Below are 23,681 nucleotides of genomic sequence, written 5' to 3'. Positions count from 1 at the left end.
TTAGTCATTGACTAAACAATGGGTTTGTAATTTATACTATTTAGAACAATTGCCCCAGCCTTACCTCTGAAGCCCCCATCTTCTCATGTATAATATTGACCTAATTTGGCATAATCTGAATTTAAATCCCATGGAGACTAAAGTATACTAATACAGTTATTTCTCTAGCTCCAACTCAGATGGCTTTTAAGTGAACCAATAGACTGTTTTATTTGTTTTAATCTTTAAGGGGCCTGTTTATTTCCCCTTTTTCCTCCTTTAAAATGTGTTACCCTTTGCAGTCATAAAGTACTTTGATTAGGACCCAGAGGACACTTGAAGAGTCTCAGAAATTATAGTAACTACCTCAGGTAGATTCATAAAGCATCTTCCGGCTCTCTTAATTTAGCCAAGTGTGCTTTTACTTGACTCTTTTCACCTGTATTCTTATCGCCATTAATATTTAACTCAACAACACTTACACATAAAAAAAAGCATCTTCAATGGGCAACAAATGGTTGGTTCTGACTGGCAAATTTTTTGTAATAGCAACTTTTCTGTATTTATCATGCATGGATCTGGCACTACACAAATTTTTTATAATAGCTTGGACCTGGCACTACACAAAGGTGAAAGACGGAGCTGTGAATTTCAGCACCATCTTCTGAAGTTAGCTATGTTGTTTTCAGTAACGTGGACATAAAAAACTACAGAAAATGGAGTGGGTTTGCACATGTATAAGAATACATGTGCACATGTATAAGAATACATGCTGGGCAAACATAACCACACATAATCTTTTCTATCATCACGTTCAGAGAAACAAGACACCAGTTTTCTGCCTCTGTGACACAGGTCCCTAGTTTTGTTCTGCCATAGGTTGTCCAGTAAGTCCCAAACACCTTCCAGCCACCCCTGATGTACCTCACCATACAATATCCTCTAGTAAATGAAAACCACAGCTGACATCTTGATAAGCACTTTCAGAAACTATTTTTTTCCACAGAACCAAAGTAGAATTTGAGGAAAGTATAATTTGGAACTGCTGGATTCTATACTCTTATTTGCTGCTCCAGCACAGTGCAGTGCATAATCTGCCAGGCTCTGAGACAAGGGACTGAATAAACTGACCAAGCTGGTCACAATGCCTTCCTGTAATTAGAGGCATTCATTCTTTCTTCTCGTTTTAAAGTTCTTATCTTATGGAATTGAATTACAATCTGCAAGAAAGCTCAAGAGTCTCATATAATTATCAAATATAAACTCACACTTCTGGCTCTGGGAGATCCAGCTTATTTGAGAATAAAAACTCAAATACATAGATTATCTAGTTAATCATATTCTAACATCTTCTGGAGTTTCATTGAATCTCTTATTATTATTGAAAAAGTACAATCACCCATTAGCAGTGAGTATGCCACTGCCAACACATTTAATTTTCTAAAATGAAAACTATTTTTAATTAACTTATAATCATGATTTCCCAAACATGTTTTTTCCTTGTGAAAATCTATGAATATACATTAGGAAAAGACAGGAGAGAACAGCTGCACATTCACTAAGTTTTCAAGAGGCGGAAAGGTCACTCTGCAAGCATTGTTTTGTTTAGTAAATTTTATTCTTTTAAACTATAAATTTGCTTCCAACTTCCATGCTTTCAAGCATGCAGTGGGACAATCCAAGGCCTGTTATTCATCTTCTGTTGCATTTTCTGATTGGCAAAAATCATGAAAGGGAAAAAACAACAACAACAGAAACAAGCAACATGCTTCAATTCCAAACCATCATGGGGGAAGAACTCATGATAAACAAGGAACCAGGTACATGGGTGGTACTTAGCATCAGTAAAGGTGTCAATTCTGTTCCCAATGAGATTACTCTGGCAGAAGATGTTAATATTAGCAAGGGCAGCACAATCCAAATTAGAGAGCAAGAAAAACACTAAAACTCTAGTATTGTGTCACAAGAAGCAACAGCAATGAAGGTTGAGTTTTAAAACATCCTCTTGGCTGAAATGCTGAAAAGAGGCCATCAGCTACCCAGAGACACAAGCTTTTCAGAAATGCTTAGTATAGTAGTACTTCAGTAATTCATTAAGTAACACCTTCATTGCTGCTTTCACAAGCCCTTAGGAAGGTCAGATTTAAAAGATGGAATTTATTAAACAACCGATTCCCAACCTGAAGCAGTCCACCTGTGCCAGCAGTACATAGGGACAATATGAGGATGCACTTGCCTGCTCCCTGTCCCGCTGGACCTCAGGAGGTCCATGCCAGCCAGCCCGGGAAACAGGAAAGGGCTGCAGCAGCAGCTGGAAGTTACTCTAAAATGCCTCAGCAGCATGGCTTAGCAAACTGATTTTATGATTTACTAGGGGCTTTGGAGGTAACAGACATTAAGTCACATGCAGGAAGAGGAAGACAGTTCCTCCAGTTTTAAGACCATACCTGGTTTTAAAACAGTCTTTCTCTGTTTATATCTTTTGTATTATATCTTTCCTGCAATGCTATCATGAGTCCCACACATTCTTGTGCTGTTTCAAAAGCTCTTGGCTCTCTACACTATCATTATCCAAACCTCCTGGCCAATGGCAAGCTTTATTCCCTAGAATATTTTACAGCATTTCTTGCACAGGTTTATCAGGTCTCCCTCTCCCACTTGGCTTGCCAGTACTAAGCTGCAGTGTGAGCACAGTTTTACAAACCAAAATTTTATGAAAGACCTAAGAAGGAGGAATAAAAAAAAGTTAAAAGTTCAATAGCCAAACATGACTTACAGAAGCTTGTTTGCTGTTTAATGATTTCAAAACACCCCCAAATTGTTGCTAACACAGCTCCATTCACACCTGCTTCCTCCTTCCCCACCTCTCTGTTCTTCTTTGACATCCTCAGCAAGTGTTCAATGTTACAAGGGACCGAGTGCGAACAAATACAGCTCTGGCTGTTTCTAAGGAAGAGTAAACTGAGTGCTGCCAGAGGTCTCATATTTGTGCTGAAAAAGGACCCAAAATCCTTTGAGAAGACAGCACCAGCAATGTCTAACCATGTCCCTAAAAATTTAGTTTTGTGTCATTATGCTTGCTTTCCTTAAACCCAGCTATATAAAATAATTTTCTTCTCAAGTTGCATTAGGAAAAGTGTTGCCAGCAGGTTGAGGCAGGTGATCCTTCCCCCCTGCTCAGCACTGATGAGATACACCTGGAGTGCTGCGTCCAGTGCTGGACTCTCCATACCAGACAGTCATGGACTTACTGGAGTGAGTCCAGTGAAGGGCCATGAATGTGATGAAGGGACTGGAGCATGTGTCATACAAGGAAAGGATGAGAGAGCTGAGGCTGTTCAGCTTGGAGAAGGCTCAGGAGATCTTATCAATGTGTATCTGAATACCCAATGGGTGGAACAAAGATAGCAGAGCCAGCCTCCTCTCAGGGGTGCCCAGAGAGACAAGAGGCAATGGGCACACACTGAAATTCAGGAAATTTGGTCTGAATGTAAGAAAATGGTTTTTTACTGTGCAGGTGATCAAACACTGGAACAGGTTACCCAGAAAAGTTGTGAAGTCTCCATCCTTGAAGATACTCAAAACCCAGCTGGACACAGCTCTGAGCAATCATCTCTAGCTGACCCTGCTTGAGCAGGGGGTTGGACTAGAGCACCTCCAGCTCCAGTGATTGTGTGAAACCATTGGGAGGAAATGGGGCAATCATACTGCCTAACTTTTGGTATCCACAGTGGCTGCCTAGTTTCACTAAATTCCTTCCATTGGTAGCTGAGAAGAAATGGGCTCATCCAGAGGATCATTCAGAGAAGATGTGCTGGTGACTGCAGTCACCTCCCTCCCCTCACTGTCTACAGGAGTGCAGGGAGATTTGCCTTATGTCCCTGGGCACAGGCACCTAACTAAATGGGGCTACTCAAACTTATATCATTATATTTTGGCTGCTTTGACACCTGCCCATGTTCACACTCTTGTGTTTCCAGTAATCCTGCATGAGCTGAAGAGGGTAGTCAACCAACATCTCTGCAGCTTCATGAGGTCTGCGTATTAAATGAGTTTCCTTGTGTGGTGCATGTTTTTCTTGCTCTTCCCGTGTTCTGGGAAACTGGAATGAGTCCTGTGGACTATGCCAGAAGCAAATGACAACACTCACGTTGCCAGCTCAGCTGTGCTGGCAGGCACTAATTAGGTTGGAATGAAAGCTGTGGTTCATCCCCACCCCTTTGCCCACTCCCAGCCCACAAGCTCCCACAGGAACATGCTGACTCCTAGGGACTACATGTGAAATCCAGACATTGAGCAGGCAAGTGTGGTGGATGTCTTTGCAATTTATGACACAATAAAAATCTATAAATGGTACATTAAACACTGTATAGACTCCAACTTACATATATATATATATATATATATATATATACAGGTAACAAAACCCCAAACAATTAAATGCTGGGAAAGCAGAGAACTATGTCTATAATCTACAATAACAGAATAATTTTCACATTATTTTTGAGCAGGCTGTTTGTCAAATTTCCATCTGTGTGCTGATAATAACTTTAGCCCCTGACAACTCCCAGTATTGTTCCTTTCTCCTCAGGCTACTTCTGACACTGCCTTTTCTCTACTAATGTCAGCATGAAGGATAGATAGAAGCAGGCTATCAAGCCACACGGATGCCTCATTCCTTCAAACACACTTACTGTTTCACAGAAGAAGAAATCTGGAGCCTATCTCTCAAACACGAAAAGCTCTAACGATCTCACACCCAAAGTCCCATGAAAATAAGTACCAGAGGAACCGTATGTGTGGAAAAGAGGATTAATTTTCCCATCCCAACCATGAACAAGGGCTACAACTAAAATGACCGTGTCTAATGGCAGTGCTTCAAAGGCAGATGACACCAAATTGAGTGGTGCAGCTGATACACTTAAGGGAAGGGATGTCATCCAGAGGGACCTTCACAGGCTTGAGGACTGGGCCCATGAAAACCTCATGAAGTTTAACAAAGCCAAGTGTAAGGTGCTGCATCTGGGCCAGGACAATCCCTGGTATCAGTACAGATTGGGGGATGAAGACAGTGAGAGCAACCCTGTGGAGAAGAACTAGGGGCTACTGGTGGATGAAAAAGTGGACATGAGCTGGCAAGGCAAACTTTCAGCCCAGAAGGACAACCGTATCCTGGGCTGCATCAAAAGAAGCATGACGAGCAGGATGAGGGAGGGGATTCTGCCCCTCTGCTCTGATCTGGTAAGACCCCACCTGAGTACTGTGTTCAGCACAGGAAAGACACGGACCTGTTGGAGTGGGTCCAGAGGAGGCCACAAAAATGATCAGAGGGCTGGAGCACCCCTCCCGTGAGGAAAGGCTGAGAAAGTTGGGGTTGTCAGCCTGAAGAGAAGGCTATGGGGAGACCTTATCACAGCCTTTCAATATATAAAGGGTGCTTATAATAAAGATGAAGAAAGACTTTCAGTAGTTAAAGAGTACTTGCAAGAAAGATGGAGACTTTTTACCAGGGGCTGCAGTGACAAGACTAGGGGCAATGGTTTTAAACTTAAAGAAGGTAGATTTACATTGGATATAGGGACAAAATTTCTTACAATAAGGGTGGTGAGACGCTGGCACAGGTTGCCCAAAGAAGCTGTGGATGTCCCATCCCTGGAAGGGTTCAAGATCAGGTTGGACAGGGCTTTGAGCAACCTGGTCAAGTGGAAGGTGTCCCTGCCCATGACAGGGGGGTTGGACTACATAATTTTTAAAGGATCCTTCCAACCCAAAACATTAAATAATTCTATGCTTCCTAGGCAACTTGTGAAGCACCTCCTCACTTCAGTCGTCAACACAATTTCTAAGCTTGCATGAAACAGAGATGACCCTGAGACCTGTCCTATACCTTGCATTGTGGAACCACACTTGACAGGGAAAGCCCTTTTTTTCCCCAATATGTGCAAAAGATGAAGATATTTTATAGGAGAAGGTTCTGGTCAGTCAGTTTAGAAAGAACTAGTGGTTGTCTTTCTCTATTCACTGTCTCTCCTGTAAGCCAGCCAGCTGGATCCTCTTTAGTGACCAGGAGCCTTTACTTCAAAATCACGTCACCTGTAGCTCTCCAAAACCCCCATGGGTCAAAGCGTCCCTCACTTGGCTCAATCCCATGCATCTACTCCTCCCTCAAAACCCATGGATCCAAACACATGGTAGCTCCAGGCCTCTACCTTGCCAGCAAAGTAGAAAGGCTGCAACAACCTGTAGGAGTGGAAGATGAAAGCAACCACCTCTCAGTGTTTACTGTCGGGGCAGTAAAGCGAGGCAAGGAATACAACCCCAGACACTGGCAGAGGTAACAGGGGCAGAGCATACCAGACATGGTGAAAGCCAAAAAGGGCTGGGCAATGCTGTGGACCTGCTCTAGCTTTGGAGGTCCCTGTCAACCTCCACCATTCTGTGACTCAAGAACTGCAGACATTCTTTCAGTAGTAATTTTGGGAGAACTTGATTATCAGGTACAGGTAGAGTTAACATACTTTCATATTGGTGTACTGCCCATCAGTGACCTCAGGAACATGTTGCTCCCCACACTCAGAAGCAAAACCCACCCTGAACTACCAGCTTTCTCCCCCCCACAAAACTTAGGGCTCTATTCTGAGTTTTTAACCAAACTTATGCTTCCCATTCCCAAATGATATGAGGTCCCATCAGTGAAAAATAAGAAGAACTGATGTGTGTATGTTGTTGTGTAACACCGTATGGAAGTTAAAAGCAGTCATAATTTACGACTGACAACATAAACCTCAAGATAAGAGTGAAACAAACAGGCTAGGTTCTGATTTATATTACACTACAGAAATAAACTGGAATAAACCCAGTGATTTCAGATTACTTTACTGGCTTTACCAAAGATCAGATTCAGGCCTGCAATCTCTCTGTGTAAAAGAAATGGGGAAAAATAGAGAGTAATGACATTAAGGAATGCAATTATCCAGCAGAATTGAATAATAAATGGAGAAAATAGGTTTAAGCAAAAGAAGAGAGATATATTTTTAAATTTTATTTGAAATGAGATGGATATTCAATTAGATTCAAGCAATAAAAAAACATTTGAAAGGGTAAAAGCTGCGCAGGAGGATGCTCTAACATAACAACTGGTATGTAGGGTTTTTTTCCTCTAGATGACTAGGAAGCAAGAATTGGATTTATGTCATTAAAAGTGTGGATTTGTTTTCTGTTGAGTCTGGAATAAAATAAAGAGTTCTCTATTTTCAACATGAAAATCAAGGGCAATACCAGACTCGCCAGTAGCTCCACTGCTGGTGTGCCCCTGGTGGGTCACAGTAGGGCCCTATTCAAAGTCCAATGCTGAGGCTGGCAGCTTGGGTACAAACTAACCTGCAGCTACATGGTCTGAAGTACAACACAGGGTCTTATTTCTGCTCACTCTTCTCATCTAGTTTGGGAAACTGCTTACAACATGCCATAGCTGACTTTCCTCCTTTGCAAGCGGACACAGGAAGAGGTATGTAGCATAAAACAGAGACTTATCTGGGTTGTTCAGCAAGACACAAGTACTCAGAAGAGCTTCAGGCTCTACCACTTAGTTTTAGACTTGGAGACAGAGACAAAGCCCCTCTTTTGCTGGCTCTTTTTCCCAGTCTCTTTTAGACCACAAGGAGGAGAGTGTCCATATTTCTAAAGGAAGTTTAGGCTCTGGATGATCAGTGGTCCTTAAGAAAATTTTTGCCTCTTCCTTAACTTTGTTATTTGGCTTTGTTGTACGCCATAACTCAAACTTGTTTGTTGGTTGTTTTTCTTTTTTTTCATGTCCACTACTTCTTCAATATTTCGACAGAATTTGGTGACTTATATGCTGTGGAGAGTTTAGTGATTAATTTCTGAAGAGAACAATATGCTAGTTAATGCTGAGTGTCAGAAAAACATGTAAGTACATCTGTTGCTATAGTTTCATTTTGCTATTGGGCCCAACTTCTAGCGACTGTGGTGATCAGTAAGTAACAAGGAGGTGTGAGTTGAAGCAGCCTCACTTGTCAGCAGTGAAATGAGTATTTTCTTCACCAGCCTATTCTCTTCAATTTTGTCCTCATAAATAACAATCTTAAAATGCATGCAGAACATTTACTGTATTTTTCTGTAATAATTCATATGCTGAATATCATTCCAATCACCTGATTACCCAGAAAGCTCCAATATCAGGGCCCTGATTGCTGTGACAAGTTTGCTACATACCTTATACCAAATATAACAGCTTTTCATTGCTTTCTCTGAGGTTTTATTCTAGAATATGATTTCCAATAGGCTTTCCCTCGTAAGATGCTCTGATATGTTAACAGGGAAATTGGTAGCCTCCTGGAAATCAACAGCACAGAGTGGCCACTGGAACAAGTTACACAACAGCACTGAAAATCACTTTTTAAGACTTGCATTTCAAAAGAGTGGTTTATACAATATTAGATATTCCAGAGGTCTATCCACTATTCAGTGTTCTGCTTCTTCTGAGATAGTTGCTGCAAAAATCTCATTTTTGGGGGGAAGTTTGGCAAGGTATGCCTGAACACTGTAGTTTCCCTGAGTAGATTCCAGCCTTCTTCTGGAATCAGGGGACAACATTTATGTAGACTGTAAATAGTTTTGTTATGCCAAATTATATCAACATTTCCTCTGACTGAGATACAGAATTTTTGACAATTTGTAGAGATTAGTGTTAATTAAAATTCTGCTCTTCTTTGAGATAAACACTATTGACAGTTCGTGCTTGGGGATAAGTGCTTTTAGACTTCAGCCACTGCCTTGACCACATTAACATATATGCACCAATTTTTTTTTCTTTGTTTTTGTTTGGTTTGAAATAAATATTCACTTACTCTGTTGCAATTGCTTATAAAAAAGTAATACATGCTTTCTCTCCATTTGTATTACAGCAGGTGGTCTTCTTTGTTATCAGTTTGCTTTATTGTTAGTTTGAAGTGTCACTGTACTCTTACATTTCACGTGCAAAGCCAAATTCTCTAAGTTGGTATGCTTACCAAGAGGCACTTCCACTGCTCACCTTCCAGCCTCATTTTTATTTGAGTTTGAATCCATCACATGCCTTTTTAGGACCGCATCTCTGGCTCATAAGATACTGAGCTTTACTTAATGGTACAAGCTTCACTCTTCATTTAGATACATATTCCTCATCACAGGTCTTAAACAATACTGCCCTACTTGTTTGCAAATGTGGATTAATTGTATCAAACATTAATTGCATTAAACATTTCAATCAAAAAGTCAGTTGTCTTTGGTCCCTCTGCAGACAATGGAGATGGCCAGAAATTTCAGTTATTCACCCCATGCAGAGAGAAATGCCTGAAAGATGCAGGATGAATATATGCATGCTTATTTTAAGACAGGATGAGCCACCTTCTACACATGTCTCTCTGCTGTTTGTAGAGGCAGCCTTGTAAACTTGATTAGATGTAAAACTGGATTTCTGAATGCTTAAAGCGAAGCAAGAAAAATCCTACCTTGCTCATTGGCAGTGGGTAACCTAAAATTAAAATGCCATTCCTGATCTCTCCCTAGGAAGTACATAGATTTGCCAACGTTGATAGTTATTCCTATGTATCACAACCTTTATTCAGGTGTGATGAATGCTATTGAAAGTACAACATGCTGGTGTACCAAACACAGGCAGTCTTTCCTGAACTATTTACTTTTCAAGGCCTACCCCCCCCCCCCAAACCAAAATAGTTTTAAGTAGCTGAACTGCAGAGATCGAACTCCTGAAGTCTGTTTCATTATGCCCTTGTCAATCCCTGCTTTTTCCTCAGTATAGTTCTTAGCCACGTAAAGTCCTGGCCTCAGAGTATTTCTTCTTATTATTGAATACAATATTCTTTTATAAGAAATTTCACTCTGTTCATCTAAACGTTATATTAAAGTTTGGTCTTCTCCAACACCTTTCTAATACCCAACTCTCTCTTTATCCACCACTGCCTCTTTAGCATGCCTGTCCCGCAGTGAAAGACACTGTCTCATTGCTCTGGATTCACATGATGAGCACTGTACAGCCTTCCTCCAGCCTCTGCTGGGATTAACAGCAGCAAGATTAGTGCCTAGGTTGTTTCCTCTCTTTCCCAACTCACAAAGCAGTGATAGAGTCTCTTTTTTGTCTTATTCATGCTCCTGTGTCCTGTGATGACAATTATGACTGACAAAGGATGGAGTAAAACTCCAAATAGGGATATCAGCATGTGGTCTACAATGTTGTGATAAATATAAGTTAACAGATACAGGTACATTTTAAATCTTTTGCTGCCATTCAATTTCTGAATGAAAAAAGAAACACTTAAGACTCTGGAGTTAGCTTGCTTTTGCACACGCATCTATGATGGCTGTGAATGAGCTGATTTCAACTGATGATTTTGACCTATGAGCTAAACAACTACATTACTAAAAACCACATGACTATATTATGACAGATATTAACAGAAGTGGTTAGCAGGAAAGCAGATTACAGCATTTTATTCTACTAAAAACCTTTCAAAGTCAAAACAAAGTGTTTACAGCATTGTGGCTAGTGATCCATTGGTGCAACACTCGCCCCAAATTCATTATAAACGAATCGTCAGAACTATCCCTTGTGACTGCTTCAGATGGAGCATGATTAAATGCAGAGGAAATACATTACTGAGAAGATGAATCATAATTCTGCAGAATGAAATCAATGGCTTTACACTTTTGAGTTGGACATTGAGGGGCGGTCAAAAGTGTTACTTATACAAACAAGTGAGCAAATGAATCATGTAAACAGCTTGAAAAGAAAAATATAATTTGACCGGCAGTAACATTGACTATTAAAGAAACATAGAAGGAAAACTGAAAATGTTTTCCTAAGGTAGGATTTTAAAATAAAAATTCCCTCATTGTAGTACTATGAAATGCAAAGTTTTTCAATCACTTTTGATTTTTACGGTTTGGAATAAATGTAATAATTTTACTTAGAGTGGTTCAGTGGCTCATTTGAGATACCATTTTAGTTCTTTCAATCTAGTTGTAAGCAGGCAGGTTGGTAACCATCTCACAGCAACAAGAGAACAAGAAGCCCCAGTGACTATCCATCGGTATGACTTAAGACACTCAGGTCAACTCTGCTACCTAGATACAAGTTGGTCCCTGCAATAGTATCTGCCAGATGCATGTGAACATCTCAGACACCTTAGGGCCTTTCAGATGGCACTAGACACTTCTGCTTAAGCAGCTGAATCAGTTGAATGAGATCCTGCCCACCTAATTTAGACAGATAACTTGCTCCTAACAAACCAGCCAAGTGCCAAAGCATCCTGTTTCAGCAACAGATAAAAGCCATCACAGAGAAACCCTGTTCACCTAAATTAATTCTACAAGTTCTCTCTCTGGAGTCCATGAAAAATGCCTGCCTTCCCTTACTCCCCACTTATGATAGGAAGATGGCTTTGTTATGCACCTGAAGATTAGGTGGGAAATAAGATGTTTCTGACCCAGCTTAACACGCTGATGTTGGTGTGCTATGTGTGTCAACCAACAAGCTGCTGGCCTTCCTGTCCATTCCTGTGAGCACACACGTAACCAGCAAAGAGCGCACGTAGAATCAGCTGTCACGTCAGCAGCGCTGAAAGGAGAGCTGCTGAGCTCCCCTATTCTTTGTGCCAGTCTGCATGTACCGTTCCCTTCGCTACTCTGTAGAGTAACGCACAAGAGGTCCCAATCATAGTTGAACTCCAAGTTGTTTTTTGGCCTTGACTAGTATCCTTGATGGGCGTTAGAGCAAAAAGGTCAAAGCTGGGGAAGTGTGAAACTGAACTGGTCCCACCAGGACTGAATTCAGTTGTATTCACTGTCCTCCTTCTTTTAGGAGCTTCACTTTCCAGAGCTGCCAGTCCAATTTTGTGATAAAGCACACAATTAATTAAAAATGTAAAAATGGCTTTAATGCAGATTGAGAACATGAGTTCTTCAGTACAGAGTATCTCTGTTACATGGGCAAGCCCAGCATCAAAAAGCAATAATGCACATAATCGTTACCTAGTATTTCCTCATTAATTAGCACACGCTAGTAACACTGCTATTTGAAATCAGACTGACAGATAATATAGATGAGTCTCACAAACCCTTCTTCCTGGAAAAACTTAAGCATTCTTACAGTTAACAGAACTCCTAGAAGGGTTAAATATAGAAGGAAAATAAGAATGCACTCTGACGTTAATATTGATAGAAACTGCAAAATGAGCAAAAAGGACAAAGCAAAAGGAAAGCTGGCTGTCTCTGAGAAGATTCTATGTCCCCAGTACAGGAACCTCATTATTATTTCATTACCTTAATGGCAAGCCTCTAAGCCTTGTGTATGTCCTTCACAACAAAAAATTAATTACGAACATGAAACATAAAGACAGGCATATGCAATAATTGAAAGCTGTTGGCTATCTCTTCTGGGTTTGATTTCATTTATGCAGTACAACTGTTGTGAGAGACAGCAAGGTAAAACATACAATTTTTCATAAGTCCTGAATATGAATCACAGCACATGGTCTTTCTGTTAAAGGATAAGCCAGAGGGAGGCAGCGAGAGAGATAAAGTCTCTTGTGCTAAAGGCCTGCACAATTTTACTATTTCATACATTAAAAATAATTGGAAGAATTCAAATTTTTTTTCAATGAGAGCTCTACTGAAATAAATTTTTATAACTGGTTATTGTTGTTGTGCTAATAAAAATGATATACTTGCTCAGCTGAATCTGTGCGTGCACACACATGGGGGTTTTTGGTGAAATAATGAAAGATAGACAAAAAAAAAAAAAGAGAGAGCGACAGAGTCTGAATTTCAGCAGTATTTACCATGGCCAAGAATAATAAAACCTATATTGAGGAAAGAGGATGAAACAGAGGAGATCCATACAATGCATTACACATCTCTAGTACCACAGCATCCATGAGAACTTCAGAGCCTCAACCTGCAAATGACAGCACACAAGGTGCAGTCTATCGGTTGGGTTTTTACTTTAGAGATGCTTGCTTTTCAGATTACTTTTTCTAAAATGCCATTTCTATAGGACACAATGTTCAGGAGTTATCTTTTTAAGGATGACAGAAAAAGGTGAGCAAAAACAAATGCTAGAAGCATTTTTGATTTCAACATCAGTGCATGAAGAATTCCTTCAGCAAAGCACATAGGAAGCTGCTTCAAAGGGACAGCTCTGGGACAGGCCATAGGGATACATCCAACAAAACAGAAAAAAGCAGTGGTGATGCAGATAAAAATAGAAAACAAATGAAAGCTATCTAAACATTTGAATTATTATGATTATGAAATTCACCAAAAATACTGTCTGAATTCCTTGAGTTTATCATCTACCAGGACAAAGAAATTGATAGAGGTTGCTAAGCACAGACAAGCTGACCCAGAAATCTTTTCAAAGGTCTCAAAATTGCGAATCTAAAATATCAGCCTGCAGTTCCATTAAATTGTCTAGGAAAATAAAATTTTGTTCTGATTCACTGCCTACCTCTGGTAGATAAGGACCCCCTGGGAAAACTACTTTAGAAAACCTAGCAAGAAGAAGGCATTATTACAGGCTATGAATCCTGGAAGGTATGACATATAATGCTAATTCTCAAGGGGCAGGATGATTTTTCCTAACTTAGGGCTATCTGTTGCTGAATTGTCCATGGGAATAGTTGAGGCCCATGGAACTGGACTACAAAGGTGCTCAACAGAAAATTAAAAGTAACCATAAAAAGTTCAATTTTAAAGCAGAGTTGCACTTGCTGATACAACCTTGAGGGTCCTGTCGAAGTTAATCAGGGAATATCTCTCCAAGTCCAGGGGGAATTGTTGGAGGTAAGAGGCAAGGATGCACAGCCTGGACAGCATTCACACAGCTGTGACTTTCACAGTAGCTTCTGCTCCCAGGTGACAGCAGTGGGTGAAATATTTTTATTCCTAACCATGATACTAAACAGCTGCAACTGCACTGACAGCTACGCTGGACTATTTAAGTCTGTAGAATCTGGAAAGCTAGAAATATCAAACACTGTCTTCCTTGGCATTACCTCATGATTACTTCACTCATCACTGGAGAATGTGGTGGTGAAAAGGTTTATGATAAAAAATGGTTGTTGCTCCTTCTAATAATTCCAGAGGCTGGGATTGACTTTGAGGATTATATAATCTCCTTCATATTTCTTATACTTCTGCAATAAAGTACACAAATTAAACTGCTGCTAAGAAAGAACAAAAATATCTTGGATAACAAATAGAAACATATAATTTCTTTACAGACAATATCATCTTCACCATTTAATTGCATCCACAGTTTGTTTAACTGCAAAAATGCACCACAACTTTAGTATGTGAATATAACATCTACAGCAGGATTGAAATCACCCGGCTTTAATGCTCCCAAATTTTGGTGTCAGCACTAAGATAGTCATTTAGACCAACAGAGACACAGTTGTCTCCACATAGCGATTCAGCAAGTTGATCTAAGACATTGCTCCTACGATTGGATGAGTCATACTTCAGAGGTGCTGTTCTCTCTCCATTGACTCTCCAGACTATCATATCTAATAATCACTGATTAAATTAGCTTTCCTGAATTTGTCTGATCCCTTTTTGACCACATTTATATCTTGGTCTCCATAACATCCTGTGGAAATCAGTCTCATAATTTAATTAAACGTTATATAATAATTTCATTGGTGACCCTACTTCTTGTACTGTGAGAAACAGTGACTATTTCTTATTCACCTGCTCCTCATCAGTCATAAAACAGCCAGGCTCTGCCTAGCCTATGCTTCATGTTCCTAACCACCTTCACTCCCCTCTTCTAGACTTTTTATGATTTTACTAAACTCTTCATCATATAAGTGACTATAGTTACAGATAGGATGCTCCACATGATTATACAATAGAATATTTTTCTACTTCTGTTCTAGTATTTCCAAGCCATTTTAACTGCTATTTGTCATGAATTGGTCATTTAAGAGTTCCAGCCTCAGAAATACCGAGTTCCTCTCCTGATCTGTACTAGCTCATCTATAGTCATCAATATATTTTGTCCCACAGACACAACCTTTCTCTTATCGTCAACAAATTCACCTGTCATTTTATCTTCCCAGTATTCAGTATTACATAATCATGCTGCAGCACTGTATAGTCAGATTTAAATCTGACTGTTATGGGTAATCTTAAATCATATGCAAACTTTCTCACTTCACTAGTCAACTCCACAAGTCATTTATGAATACATTTAATTTTTTTCCCCACTCTCCATAAATTGCAAAAACGTGTGATAACTGTTCCTACGCCTACCATCTTTTACCATATTATGTGTATATAAGTACTACAAATTACAAAACTAGATAGAAGATGTCTTAAACATGTTGCTATCATTAAAGGCTAAAAACCTGATAAAATATTTCATAGATTCATGTATTTTAACAGCCTAAGAAGTGCTGTGATTGTATAGAACAGAAATAATAGAATTTCACACACAAATTCCTGGTTCATTTCCAATCTTTGTCATTGAACAAGACTGCAGTTTTTAGACAGGTACATGGTCTTGATTTAAAGCTCTAAAACAACAGATAATCTACCCGGACTATAGTTGGATCAGGCCCTGCTCATGCCAAATGCTGCACTGGTAGAGATATTAACACTCTTTGGTGTGATAATTCAGGGGAAAAGTTAAAGGAAATGAAGGCTACATCTTAGGAATACGGTAAGTGGAATAAAATAAAATAATAACAAAAAAATCCCCAAAACCCAGCAGAAAGAAACAGAGTAATCTTAAAAGCTATTGTGGCACTTGCCAGGAGCTTGGAACAGCTAGTAAATCAAATCAGAGGACGCACTATAAAAACTGTTGGCTGCCAGAAGGCAAAAAATTGTTTGAGCTGGTTATTGTTGTAGCACTTTTTTTTTTCTTTCTTTTTTTTTCCCCTAAATTACTTCAAAAAGACTCAGTATAAAGAGAACCTCTTACAGAATCCCCTCTGGAACTGAACAAGACTCCAAATGATGGACTTCTGGTAGCGGTATTTTTCAATCTCCAAGATAAAAGGGAATACAGAACAAACGATATTCAGGAAATCTGCCTGCTTTTTCATGGTGGAAAAAATCCCTTCATCTTTCGTGACCAGAGCAGCCCCGTTACCAAGGCCAAGCAAAAGGGGAGGGGAGCAAGCATATATCAAGAAATAGATTCAGGGAAAAGGATCAAAAATCTCTTTTCTCACTTATAAAAAACTGTATTATACTCTGTCAGAAAACGCGTGTATCTTGGAACAGAAAAATATAGACTTCAAAGCAAGAGGTATAAGGAACCAGATTTACAAATACATGTTGTCCTGGGTTGAGTGAGTGGTGGAGTTTTTTGGTGGCAGGGGAGGGGGCTATCGGGGCGGACCCCTGTGAGAAGCTTCTGCTCGGATGATCAAGGTTCTGTGCCTGAAGAAGGCCAGGATCTCATGGGAAAAGGTAGCCCCGCTGCTGTAATTCAGCGCTGGGAGGATTGCAGCATGCGGGGGTGTCCCACGCCGGAGCAGCTCGGGAAGGGCTGCAGCCGTGGGAGGGAATCCAGTCGGAGGAAGTTAGTGACCCATGACAGAGCAGTGTGGGGAATGCTGCGGCCCATGGGAGGAATTCAAGTCGGAGAAAGTTTGTGGAGGACTGTCTCCTGTGAGAGGGGGACCACGATGGAGCAGGAGGAACAAGTTTTGCACATTCCCCTCACCGAACATGAAGGAAGTGGCAGCACTGACTGCACCCCCCATTCCCTGCCCCTGCGCCACTGGGGGAGGAGGTAGAGATATCGGGAGCAGAGCTGAGCCCGGGAAGAAGGGAGGGGTGGGGGGAAGGTGTTCTCAAGATGTGGCAATGCTTCTCACTGTCCTACTCTGTTATGTGTTGTTAGTGTCTGTAATAAATGTATGTTCTTTTTTTCCTTCCCCTAACGAGTTTGCCTTTTGCTTGTGATCATAAAAGGGGGATTTTTCCCCATCCCAGTCCTATTTTGAACCCCAAGCCTGGCTCTCTGTCCCTTCTCATTGCCGGAGGGGAAGAGAGAGAGAGCTGCTGCATTGTGGTTGGCTGCCAATCAGGCCTAAACCACAACACATGTAAGTACTTCCACGGGTCCGGACTACTGGCTAATGTAGATGCTGTTACCTAACTGCCTTGGTTCGTTTCTATTCAAGTAAGTCAAGGTGACGTTCAGTATAAATGCATCAACCGTCCCTCCAGCAGCTTGAGTGCTCTTATGAAATCTCACCAAGTACCTAAATAGCTATGCAAATCTCATCTGAAGTATTTAGTTGCTGCATTCCCTGCTCAAAATGCAACTTAAACTCTGTCACCTCTACTTTCTAAGAATATGACACCAGCATACAAAGCAGGTCAGGCACGGAACTTCATAATGCTACCCTGTGCATCCATGTCTTGTTTTATGTGGTACCACTTCTTAGAATTTTGAAGGTCCCAATTTCTCACACACTGCCACTGTGAAACATTAGGTTGGCATTTGATTCTTCATAAACATAGCCAGGCACACGAATAATCATATGTCATATTAATGTTAGTCCTGGGGAGCTGTGAGTGCCAAGCTGTGAGCATATATTAACAGGTTGCCTGAGTAGACCAGTGAAATCACTGGCTGTAAGGTTGCTGAGAAACACCAACACATATATAGATGTACACACACAATATATATAGGCTAAGCTGGTTTTATTATGCAGACATGCTTAGCGTTAAGAGTGTCTACACAGTATTACCATGGCTCTGCTGTCAGACGGTTAAGTAACAGTAAATTATGAATCTCAGCCCTGAGTCGTCCCTTCTTCTTCTTCTTCCTTGTCCAATCTAGTCCCTGTACTTTTGGTTCCGTGGCTGCACGCTTGCCAAGCCAGTCCCACTAAATCTGTACCAGCTCATCCCGACTCTTTCTCACACTTTCCTTTCCTCCTACCTGGCTCTTATTCTCTACCCAAGGCAAATTCTTATCACCCCTCATGTTTTATCTGCACTTTTCCTTTTTTTGGCTTTTCATCAGCAAAAGCAGTGAGAGCAGCTATGTGCATAGCATGCAAAGTATATGTGTAAGGTAAAAAAAAGAGGTAGGCTTGCTTAAGGTGCAGAGAAATTCATCTGAGCAACACCTCATAGACATTTAAACAATCTTGGCATCTCCAGGCACAAAGATAACCCAACCACTCCCAAAGAGCAGAGAGGGATGGATGCCCACACTGCCAGCAGGGATGTCAGCATCTCACAGAGAGGCAGCCACTGAACAGGAGGGACCAGGAGCAGGCCTCAGCATGTTTAAATGATACTGCACACTATACAATTTTTTAGAGCATTTTATGTTAAAAAACAGGTTGTAAAGCTAAGTGAATTTTGCAGCTTATAATTATGTTGTGTAAAGCTTAAACAACTCAAGGCAGCCATCCGAGAAACACTGTGATTTACAGGCATGAGGTGCAGCTGCAGGGAGGAAGGCAGGAATGATACAAATATCTGCCTCATATGTGGGCAAACGTGCGGGGTTTGTATGCATATGTGTACTCCTCTGACTACCCAAAATCACCACAGATTGGTCAGAGAAGAAAAAGCTCATGGAGAGGAGCCATCTGTGGGCAGGAAGAGCAGGAGAACCAGCTACATTCATTAGAAGTAATGGCAAGTGAGACATGCAGCACAGTGTTTTCAGATCCTAAAGGGTCTTTGTGAATCTAACCACCGAAAAAATGAGATATGAGAAAGAAACGTGAGAGGAATTGATATCCCTAAAGGAAAAGATTAATTTTTATATCCTTGACTAGAAAAAGATAACCCAAACTACCAGGGAGACACGTTGTTACTTACATTTTCTACATGTTATTCTATATTCCTTCTTCTCTCCTCACTCCTAACAAAGCAGTGCTGAGTGAACTTATTTAACACCTGTAAGCAGGGAAACACAGATCCCCATCCATTCATCTCAACGTCTAGGTTTATAGGTGGAGGCTTGAACTGGGTTTATTTGTTTGTTTTTCCCAGAACAAATGCAGAATGAACTCGACTCTTGCTGCTGCTAGTCTGCTCCTGATAAAAGGATAAAATGGAAACAGAAAAGGCATTTGTGTCAGAGATGTCACTTGCATTTGTACTTTGTCTTTTAAAAGCTACCCATATTTCCCCAAAAAACTTTTCAGAACATCTAGGAAACCCCTTTTTTAAGGTTAAGAGGAACAAATTGATTGTTCCTCTACTCTACTTGCCATATATCTGTTGCCAAAAAAAAAAAAAAAGGGAAGAAAATCTGACAGGCATGGGAAAGCCCTGAGGAGCTGCAATCCCCTAACCAAACAAACAATTACTGTCTTGAAGTTTTCATCAAGTTAATGTCTGACACCAAATACAGCCATTCGACAGTCTGCTTCTTCTTCCCTGATGTCATACTTCCATCCTATTCCAGTATCAGTGACCCAAACTTTTTCTGAAACATTATTTTTCCCTAACTTAAAAGGAGCTAGGTTGATTTATGACTCCTAGAACCTGTCTACAAACCAGAAGGACATCAAACTGCCAGTGTGTAACTTAATCTGCTCCCTCAAGAAGCTGAATCAAAATGGCTTTTTATTATTAGTGACAGTAAATAACAAAAATCAGTCACAATTTTTAAAACTTTCATATTACCAGGGACAACAGAAAACTGAGCAACTGTACTATTAATGACAAACTATTTAAAATGATTGCAAAGAAAACCAAGAGAAGACTTTTTCTCTAACACAGCATCCATAAATCATGCACAGAATAATAACAGGGAAGTTATTATATAGTTAGTAGCAGGGAACTTGATTAATCCGGGTTATTTCTACCTGGGTGGTAGCCATTAGAAGTTGGCTATCTAATTGAAACTAGTCACCAAGGCTCCAATGAGCAATGGAGAGAAAGAGGCACCCAATTCAGGAAGAGGCAATTCATCCCATGCTAAAAGTATATATACAAGATAAGTGGGGTTAATTGCTCTCTAGAGATGCCTACTCTTGTTTGACTAACAAGAAAGCCTACACAATTAGTTTAGACTAAACATTTAACTTCTAGACAGATAAAATGGCATGAAAAAAAATTCCACCCCTTGAGCTCAGACTGGGATAACTCTCCTGGTTTGGGGACAACTGCAGGGCCTACAGCCAAACTCTGCTTCAGTCCTCATGACACAAACGTAGGTACCACCTGGATGGCAAAGTCCAGCGAAGAGGCAGTGAATCTTGGCTGAACTTGTGGGACAAATTACCAGCTCGACATTACAGCAGCTCCTGCACAGACTCTTCCCAATAAACTGTCTTTCTGTCAATACAGCCAGTTACCAACCTGTTTCAAACAGCAATTTGTGGGGTCCAGATTTACCAACAAAAACCACACAGCTTTATGTTCTCCTATTTCTCTGGTCCTTGTATGGCCATTGTCATACATTTATTCAGTTAATAAGGTTCTCTTGGATGAAAACTGGAGACTATGTTAACTTCATTACTTTTAAAGGTATTTTTAATAGTTTTGACAGATTAGTACCATTGACTTGATGACAATTCCATGGAGGATGGCTTAGTACCACTGACTCCAGTCCTTTGTAGTTAATATACATGAAAGAACACAAGTATTTCTACAGTATTCTATTTCTATAATTCTATAAACTCATTTTGTATGAAAGCATCAGTAAAAAGCAACTTTAGGAAACAGCATCTATCTGGTGTTACATAAAGAATTAATCGTAACATCCCCACTGCATCTACAATGCTTAGTTTCAAGCTCCCAGAGAGAGATGAACATCTTGTAAGTCCTACTTCTCCAAACAGCACAGGTCATTTTGACATTTTAAGAGAACTAAGTTACTAGGCATCTAAGTACAGAGTAAATTAATTAAACAGGTTGAAGCAAATCCAGTCACACCCAAGGGTCCCAGTTCAGACACTGTATAACTCTATTTCCAGGTCTCATGACAGGTTTCTCTAGATTCTTGCTTTTCTTAAAGAACTGTCCTCTGAATATAGAAATGGTATACAATCGTCATTAACCTTGCCGTAGTTAAGCTTCTTTGATTTGCTTTCAACTATGACATATACTCACTTTGTCCTTGCTTTTGCTCTGTAAAGCAGTTTATAAAACTTGAAAAAAGGACTGCTTTGTATCATATGGAAAATAACTGTGCTGTAAGGAACAATACCAAGGCTGAAAAGCCTAAAATTAGACCTGCAAACTTTGCTTTCATTGGCAGCGATGTGTGCGCATTCATATTGTCTCAATCCTACATTCTACCCCTTCTATTCTTGCAAAACACACTACTCTGAAAAACACTGAAGTTTAAAATTAGCAAACCTCTCTGATTCAAGGGTATACTGACCTTGGTGATCAGCTATTTTGATCACATTCACCTTTAGGCTTTAACAGTGAATTACAAGAACAGCTTATTTTCAAAAGCAGTAGCAAAGAAAAAGCATTTGCAGAACAAAAATCTGAACATCTCTGAAATGGTGCCTGGAATAATCCTGTAATTTCCAGGTTGTTTTTTTTTCCCTCCTAAGAAAACTCAAACACAAATCTAATAGCTCTATTTTTTTTAACCGGAAAGCATGCTAGCGAGGAGATATGCACTATATAAAGCGGCTGGTGGTGGGCAACATGGGACTAACAGGGATAATTTAGTCATAACAGGTTAGCATCTACAGTATATCCTTTCTCTCCTCAGCTACATTCACTCAGCTCCCACTGTAGCCAATGGGGAATAAGTAACAGCAAAATGTATTCAAAAGGTCAAACTTCATGGATTTTCAAATGAAGAAAGCATCAGAGAGGCTAAAATGAAACCTATGCTAGCTACTGCCTTAAAGATAACACAGGCTGTTGCTGGTGTAGTGTTTATTTTGAGTGTCTCCTCGTGGAATTTCAGGATAAAATAGGAGACTGGCAGTGAGCCTGAAGGGGGTAGAGTCAGATCAGTCCAATTTCGACAGACTATCATGATGAACTGTTGGGAGTTATTTTACAGGTTTATGGTGTAGGTCACTCTGAAGCACGGTGTTATTAGTATTTGTAGAACACTATGATATAAATAGCAAAACTACATCTACCACCTAGATACCTGCGGTATGCTCTGACAGAGCACTTTTTAGATAATTAAATTACATGAAATGCACCAAAAATGCCATACTTGAGTTAGGATATTAGATAGAGTTAGGATATTAGATACAGATATAAGTAATGCAACAGTTATTTATCCATCAAAAAATGCTGATGTGGATCTCTAATGTAGCACTAGCATTAACAACTTTAGGCACTAAATCAGGGGTGATTTTCTGTCAGAAAATAGAATTTAATTCTAGCACTATGACAGTGAACAAGGGGCCAAAGAGCTTCTTGGAGTTAGGACCAGGGGAAGTCTAGACAAAGCTAGCCCTGAACTGCATTCAGTGTTTCCCACTGGAAAATCTGTGGCCATAAAAAGTAATGTTTTCAAAGTAAGACAAAGACCAGCCAGAGAATACTATTTATTTCATCACACTGATTTTGTCAGTATTTCCTAATGTTTCCTACACCCTGGAAACTGCGTAGGTTGCCCTTCAAGCTTCACTTACCCAAGCAGCAAGCTCCACGGGTCACACGGTGGCATTTCAGACAACATTGAGCTTTTGGAAAAAGAATTGAGGCTGGTTGCATCACTGAGACAAAACAGATATATTAAGCACCAACTGTCTCATGAGTAGGCTGTCACAGCATGGATATCCTGAGAAAGGTAAATACATCTTTCTCAAGACCATAAATTTTTGTCCTAGTTCCAGCCTCAGGATGAGCTAATTTCTTCCTGGGACAGCCCTTCTTTTGTGCCTGATTAAGACAGGTAATTACCTCCTGGATTTTGTGGGTAGGAACATGATGTGCAGTAAGTCCATTTATGGAGCTGTGGTTTCAGTCTCAGGCTTAGCTTTCTATTCTTATTTATTCTTTTACGGCCTTGATAACTGCCATCCTTCAAGGTTCTGTAATTCTTTCAAACTCTTCTAGTGATTGAATCACTACGGACATGCCTATACTTGAATATTAGTTCAGCCTAAAATCGGTAGTGGATATGAATTACAAAAGCTACTCCTCCAAAATTCACTGTAATAACACTCTTATCCCTTTCTTATTCTTCTGAAAAGCATCTTAACATAGCTATGTTTCCAAAGAATAACCATTCTCTAGACTAAGAGTATCTATATATAGAACTATTTCAGAATAGCTTTTCCCCAAGAACATGAGGAACAGGAGAGCTCCTCTTTGCTATTCACTTTGCTACATAAATGTGATCTCTCATTTTATGTAGAAGGTATAAGATCCATGGACCTAGATACTTACAGAAATAAATTTTATGGGTTTTATTATTGATTATGATGGATAAACAATAGTAGAATTGATTCAACTATGGAATTTTATCAGAAGTGCACTGGAAGGAGAATTATCATATAAAAATACTCAAAATTGTTAAAGATTCTGCAGTGAGCTGTAAACCCCTTTTTAAAAGATTTAAATTAAATTAAATTAAAATTAAATTAAATCCATTTAAAAAGACTTCCCACAGATGCCCAGATCCCCACACAAGCTATGCAGACTGGTGCTGAATACTTTATAAACTTCATGTACTCCATACTATACCATATAGAGGT

At 40.0% G+C, this 23,681-nt stretch overlaps 1 protein-coding gene across 6 annotated transcripts in view; it reads right to left on the bottom strand.

Moving 5' to 3' along the window:
• VSNL1 (visinin like 1) overlaps positions 1-23,681 on the bottom strand; it is a 92,537-nt gene that overhangs the window by 53,111 nt on the left and 15,745 nt on the right. Inside the window, exon 1 of one of the 6 annotated variants that reach the window (XM_033004514.2) lies at positions 18,865-18,881. The exons of the other annotated variants lie outside the window; for them this stretch is intronic. The gene's annotated coding sequence lies outside the window, so the exon portion shown is untranslated. Of the gene's footprint in view, positions 1-18,864; positions 18,882-23,681 lie in introns of those variants that run through there. 6 annotated transcript variants of the gene reach the window in all.

Source organism: Tyto alba, unplaced genomic scaffold (genome assembly GCF_018691265.1).
Source record: "Tyto alba isolate M040663 unplaced genomic scaffold, T.alba_DEE_v4.0 Super-Scaffold_40, whole genome shotgun sequence".
Classification (NCBI taxonomy): domain Eukaryota; kingdom Metazoa; phylum Chordata; class Aves; order Strigiformes; family Tytonidae; genus Tyto; species Tyto alba.
The sequence above is the reverse complement of the archived record's forward strand: the minus strand, read 5'-3'. Positions and strand labels throughout refer to the sequence as shown.